Source organism: Mus pahari, chromosome 4 (genome assembly GCF_900095145.1).
Source record: "Mus pahari chromosome 4, PAHARI_EIJ_v1.1, whole genome shotgun sequence".
Taxonomy (NCBI): Eukaryota; Metazoa; Chordata; class Mammalia; order Rodentia; family Muridae; genus Mus; species Mus pahari.
In genome coordinates this window covers 17,098,676-17,104,689 of record NC_034593.1, presented here as the reverse complement: position 1 = coordinate 17,104,689, position 6,014 = coordinate 17,098,676, and positions in this window count along the sequence as shown.

Genomic DNA, 6,014 nt, shown 5'->3' with positions numbered 1-6,014 from the left:
CTTTCCTTTCTTTTCCTTCCCTCCCCTCCCCTCTCCTCCCCTCTCCTCCCCTCTCCTCCCCTCTCCTCCCCTCTCCTCCCCTCCCTTCCCCTCCCCTCTTCTCCTTTCCTTGCCTTGCCTTTCTTTTCTTACAATGGGTAGCAGTTTATGCAAGCAGACTCATAACTGGTAAGTGTTAGGATTCAGAGCCTAGACAAGGAGCTGAGGTGGATATTTAACATACTGAAGTGGACCTGGCCACCCGTTTCTTCCAATATCCCATAGTGCCTAGCTGTAACTGGCATGGCTGGCTATTCTTGTATTCTGCTCTGAACTTTCCAGCCCAGGGGTTGGGTTTCCTCCAGGAGCATTTTCCTGTACAATCCAGACATTTTGGTCTCCTCTCTCCCTTTCTCTCTCTCTCCCTGCATGGACATAGTCTTTCTTGCCTTTTTTTCCCCTCTCCCCTCTATCTCCCTCCCCATGGCAATTTCCCTGGCCTCCTTGGGACCCGTGAACCCACCTGAGAGCAACTTTCCAGTAAAGCTGCCTTTATATACTTTAATTAGACTTGAATTGGCTCATTTCGTCAGCAGAGAATAACTGACCACAAAGTGCTGGGACTAAGTGACTGAGTATTTAGCCAGAGAGGAGCTATCTGTATCGTCTTCCTTTACCCAAGTCTCAGGAGACCTAACAGAAATGTGAGAAAGCTGTAGGGTGTTGGAGGAGAAGGTGTGAGAGTTTGTCTTCTGGTTGTGAGATGGCTGGTAGACACTCTTACAGGGCTGGGGGAGGGACCTAAGAGTGCTCAGCTCTGACTGAGGAGGTATTTGAAGTTGATGGCTGCTGGGGAAGGGAGAGTCATTTTTCTTTCATGGTGGCTACTACTAGGTTGCTTATGGTCCAGTAGATGACCCTAAACCTATTGAGACATGGGTACCACCACAGGCACTCAGTGGGATACTGGTGCAAATGATGGAGGACATAAAGTTGAAAAGGATATGTGTGGGAGAGATCTAGAGGAAATTAAACAGGGCAAAGATATCAAAATACATTGCACACATGTATGACATTTTTCAAAAAAAATAAATACATACTCTGTTTGAAAAAAAAAAGATTTAGAATACTGTATAAAAGAGGAAAAGGCAAGTGCAACAGGCTTTGCTGAAGCCTGCTAAGGGGGGGGGCTGGTTTCTTCTGGGGGAAATATGGTCATTTTATAGAATTATTTTATCTTTAATTCTTTCAAGTCTAAAAATGGCATCTGAGTTATATTTCTAGACCTGGGTGGTAAATAGCGTTTTGATAAAGAAAAAGAAAGTCTACTGTTTCCTTTCTTATGAGTAAGTCCAAACTGTCTTGTCAGACACCTGGCCAGAAAACCATCCCTCAGGAAACCCGTCTATTTTAGAAATTTAAGAAATAATACACTACCTCCTCCAACATGTTGTTGGTACTAAGGCTTTTTTTTTTTTTTAACCATAGTCCCCTTTCACATCTTGGGGTACACTACTTTGTTTCTGATGTGATTTATCTCCTACACGAAGCTGTGTGGGGCTCATTTGAATTTACCCAGTGTGGAGGAGCTGAGGGTGCCAGAGTAAGACCCTAGTCACAGCCCATAAACTGTTTGGATATGATATTCACTTATTATGATATTCACTTATTTAACCTTTCTAAATACTGCCGGCTGTCATTGCCTCCCCGCTAGGCAACCAGTGCACACTTTAATGGTATCTTTGACCTGGAGGTAGCAAGCTAAGCATCATTAGAACATTCGGGGTGTGGAATGAAGTTCAGTTCTTCACAGAAGAGGCCCTGTGAAGAAGGCCATGAGGAAAGTGGGTCAATAGCTTCTGCAAGGACAAGTCCATTAGGTCATGGGGGAGGGGGGATAATTATTCCTTTAATCTCATGAGCATGTTTTCGGGTGAATCTGCCTTTCTGTGACATTGTGACCTGGTAAAATGACTGATAGGCCCAGGTGGATGAACTTCAAAGTTTTTTGTTTTAGATTTATTTATTGTGTACATATGAGTGTTTTCCTGCATGCATGTATGTATAACACACCTATGCCTGGCTCTTGTGGAGATCAGAAGAAGGCCTCTAACACTGGAGTTACAAATGGTTATAAGCCACCATTTACTGGGTACTGGGAACAAAATCTGGATCCTCTGTAAGAGTAACTAGTGCTCTTATGCACTAAACCATCTCTCTAGCCCTTGGATTAACTCTTAATAGAGGAGACGGTAGTGTGTAATACTCTAATCATGGGAAAATATAGAATGCCATGTTTCCCTAAGGAGCTAGAAGTACTCCATTATTTTTACTAGAACTTAGAAGGATACTTATAATATTTTCTTTTCTAGCATTACCAAGGAAACAGAAGGTGGGGTTCAACACATCAAGAAGGAGGGATCTCTGCTCAGGGGAAGACTCCTAATTCCTATCTAGAAAGCTAACACGTTGCTGTCAGTTAAACCACATTTGGATTTCTCTCTAGTGGATATAGTCAACATTACTTCCAAAATAATATGGTACATTGACAACAATATCTTCAACGGTGGCAAACATTCAGATTTGAAAGTATGTCTGAAGGTTGAAAAATCTGAATTATCAGTCAGATTCAAGTTTGGCAAATAACACCAGTAATTTTGTCACTATTAGCATAAGACATAAAAATACTATTGTGTATGTCATATGTGTGTGTGTTTGTGTGTGTGCCAAATGTTATGTAATATAAGTGTAAATCAGCGCTGAAGTCAGCTTTAAAAAGAAAGCTTAAAAAAGAGTTTGACCCTATTTTATAAACAGAAGCCTAAATAACCGGGGTATGCTATGCCATATACATATGAGTAGAAAATGAGCTTCATCATAAAATGTAGGATGTGAACATCAGGCATATGAGTCTCTTGTGATCCCAGGAGGCTGTGAACAAAGGTTTGTTTTCTGACTGTACATGTGGGTGTCTCTGGGTTCCCCTCTGGTCTTCAAGATTCCTACAGGTAGCTGTCCTGGTTCTTAGGAAGTGAAACAGTGCCTTTTAGTAGTAACCTCATAATACATGCTTATTTAAATAACTAACTTTAGCTATTTCCATAATTTGACACAATGGAATAATGTCACATTAAAGAGCACCCTTCACAGGGCTACAGCAATAGCTGTCTGTAAGCTGCTTGCCATGTGTGGTGGTTTGAATGAGATTGGTCCTTATAGGTACTTATGTTTGAACACATGGTCCCCAGTTGGTGGAACTATTTGAGAAGGATTAAAAGGTGTGGTCTTGTTGGAGGAGGTTTTTTACTGGATTTGAGTATGAAGTTTCAAAAACCTAGTCCAGACCCAATGTCTCTATCTTTCTGTCTTTGTCTTTGTCCTTGTTTATGCCTCTGTCTCTGTCTCTGTCTCTGTCTCTGTCTCTCCCTCTGTCTCTCTCCTTCTCCCTCTTTTTGCCTGCTGCCTGAGGATCAGGAAGTAAAATGCTCAGCTCTTTACCACTCATGAAGTAGGATCTGGGAGAATGGAGTCAATGAATGAGGTGAACTAACTTCTCATGCAATACTCAACTTTATTCAGAGCATCAGACAGTTTACACTCTGAAGGTTAAGAGTCATCTGAGTAAAGTGTACAATCACCAGGACAAAATGCACATGGCAGAAAAGTCACATGTGGCAAAACATGGTTTTCCATTGAGGCATATAAACAAATAACAATATCCAGTTGTAACAAATAATCTGAGGTAGATTTACTCCTATCTCTTACACCTGGGAAGAATACAATAACACATCCCAAAAGCATTCCATGTTTTGAAGAAACTGATGTCACAAGAGTCTTGTCTTGTTTTGTAGGAGTTTTCTCACAATTACTCAGAATTCTCACATGACTTCACTTTTGGAGCAAGTTCCAATACACTGAGCTCAGTGCCATGCCTGCCTGCTTCTCTCGCTGATGATCAAGGGACTAACCCTCTACAACTCTGAGATTTCTTTTATGGCATAAGACCACCTAACTAGACGTGGTATTTCCCACAGTGGCCTGGGTCCTTATTTATTAATTAATATTTAGAGCTATCCACAAGCCAATCTGTTCTAGGCAATTCCTCAGTTGAGCCTCTCTTCTTAAAAGACTGCAGGTTGTGTCAAGGTGACACTAAAGCTTACCAGGACAATGGAAAGGCACTTGTTTTAGTCTCTTTAATACAGTCTTATAACTGTGTGGATCTGCAACCCTACTAGGTTCCTGGGAGAGATGACTTAAGAGAAAGGTACTTGAAATAATTCAGATGGGATGAAATGTTTTTATCCTATAAGACAAACTGATTTTATGGAATGCAGAATTCATATCCAAAGTATTTTTAATGTGTGGGTAAGAAATACATGCTCCCATGTAATCAGTTGCCAATAGTTTCAGATATGGCATGGGTTAGAATGAGGAAAGGGAGAGGAAGATAGGGAGACAGAGAGAGAGAGTGATACACAGACAGACAGACAGACAGACAGACAGACAGACAGACAGACAGACAGACACACACACACACACACACACACACACACAGAATTTCAACATTGTCCAATATGAAATGCTATAATATGCCACCTTGGCCTTTACAGTTCACCCTATCCCACAGCCTTCCCAGGATACTCTCCTTATTGTATTTCATAAAGGCTATGTTGATTAATTTGGTGTTATGTACATTTATGTTGCTATACATCTCCAGATGCCTACAAGATCTTTTCTCATTAGCCTTTTCCTCTGATATAGCATTGTCTATCTTGCTTAGTTTCTTTCTTGTTGCTGTAATACCCTGATGAAAGTCAACTTAAGGGCAAAGTGTTTCTACTCAAAGTTCCAGGTTACAGTCTACCTTGGTAAGGACATCAAGGTGGCTTAAAGGAGCTAGTTCCCTTCAGTCCATGGTAGAAGAGAGCAATGCATTCTGCTTGCCCGTTCCACTTATATATACAGACTACCATTAAGATAGGTCTTCTCAGCCATTCAGTATTCCTCAGTTAAGAATTCTTTGCTTAGCTTGGCACCCCATTTTTTAATTAGGGTTATTGGATTTTCTGGAGTCCATCTTCTTAAGTGCTTTATATATATTGGATATTAGTCCTCTATCTGATTTAGGATTGGTAAAGATCCTTTCCCAATCTGTTGGTGGCCTTTTTGTCTTATTGACGGTGTCTTTTGCCTTATAGAAGCTTTGCAATTTTATGAGGTCCCATTTGTCAGTTCTTGATCTTACAGGACAAGCCATTGCTGTTCGGTTCAGAAATTTTTCCCCTGTGGCCATATCTTTGAGGCTTTCCCCCATTTTCTTCTCTATATATTTCAGTGTCTCTGGTTTTATGTGGAGTTCCTTGATCCGTGTAGACTTGACCTTAGTACAAGGAGATAAGAATGGATCAATTCACATTCTTCTACATGATAACTGCCAGTTGTGCCAGCACCATTTGTTGAAAATGCTGTCTTTTTTCCACTGGATGATTTTAGCCCCCTTGTCAAAGATCAAGTGACCACAGGTGTGTGGGTTCATTTCTGGGTCTTCAATTCTATTCCATTGATCTACCTGTCTGTCGCTGTACCAGTACCATGCAGTTTTTTTTGTTTTTTTTTTTTGTTTTTTTTTTTAATCACAATTGCTATGTAGTACAGCTTTAGGTCAGGGATGGTAATTCCACCAGTGGTTCTTTTATCATTGAAAATAGGTTTTGCTATCCTAGGTTTTTTGTTATTCCAGATGAATTTGCAAATTGCTCTTTCTAAGTCTGTGAAGAATTGAGTTGGAATTTTGATGGGGACTACATTCAACATCCTTAATTGTCAGGGAAATGCAAATGAAAACAACCCCAAGATTCTACCTCACACCAGTCAGAATGGCTAAGGTCAAAANTTCAGGTGACAGAAGATGCTGGCAAGGATGTGGAGAAAGAGGAACACTCCTCCATTGCTGGTGGGATTGCAAGCTTGTATAACCACTCTGGAAATCAGTCTGGCAGCTCTTTAGAAAATTGGACATAGTATTACTGAAG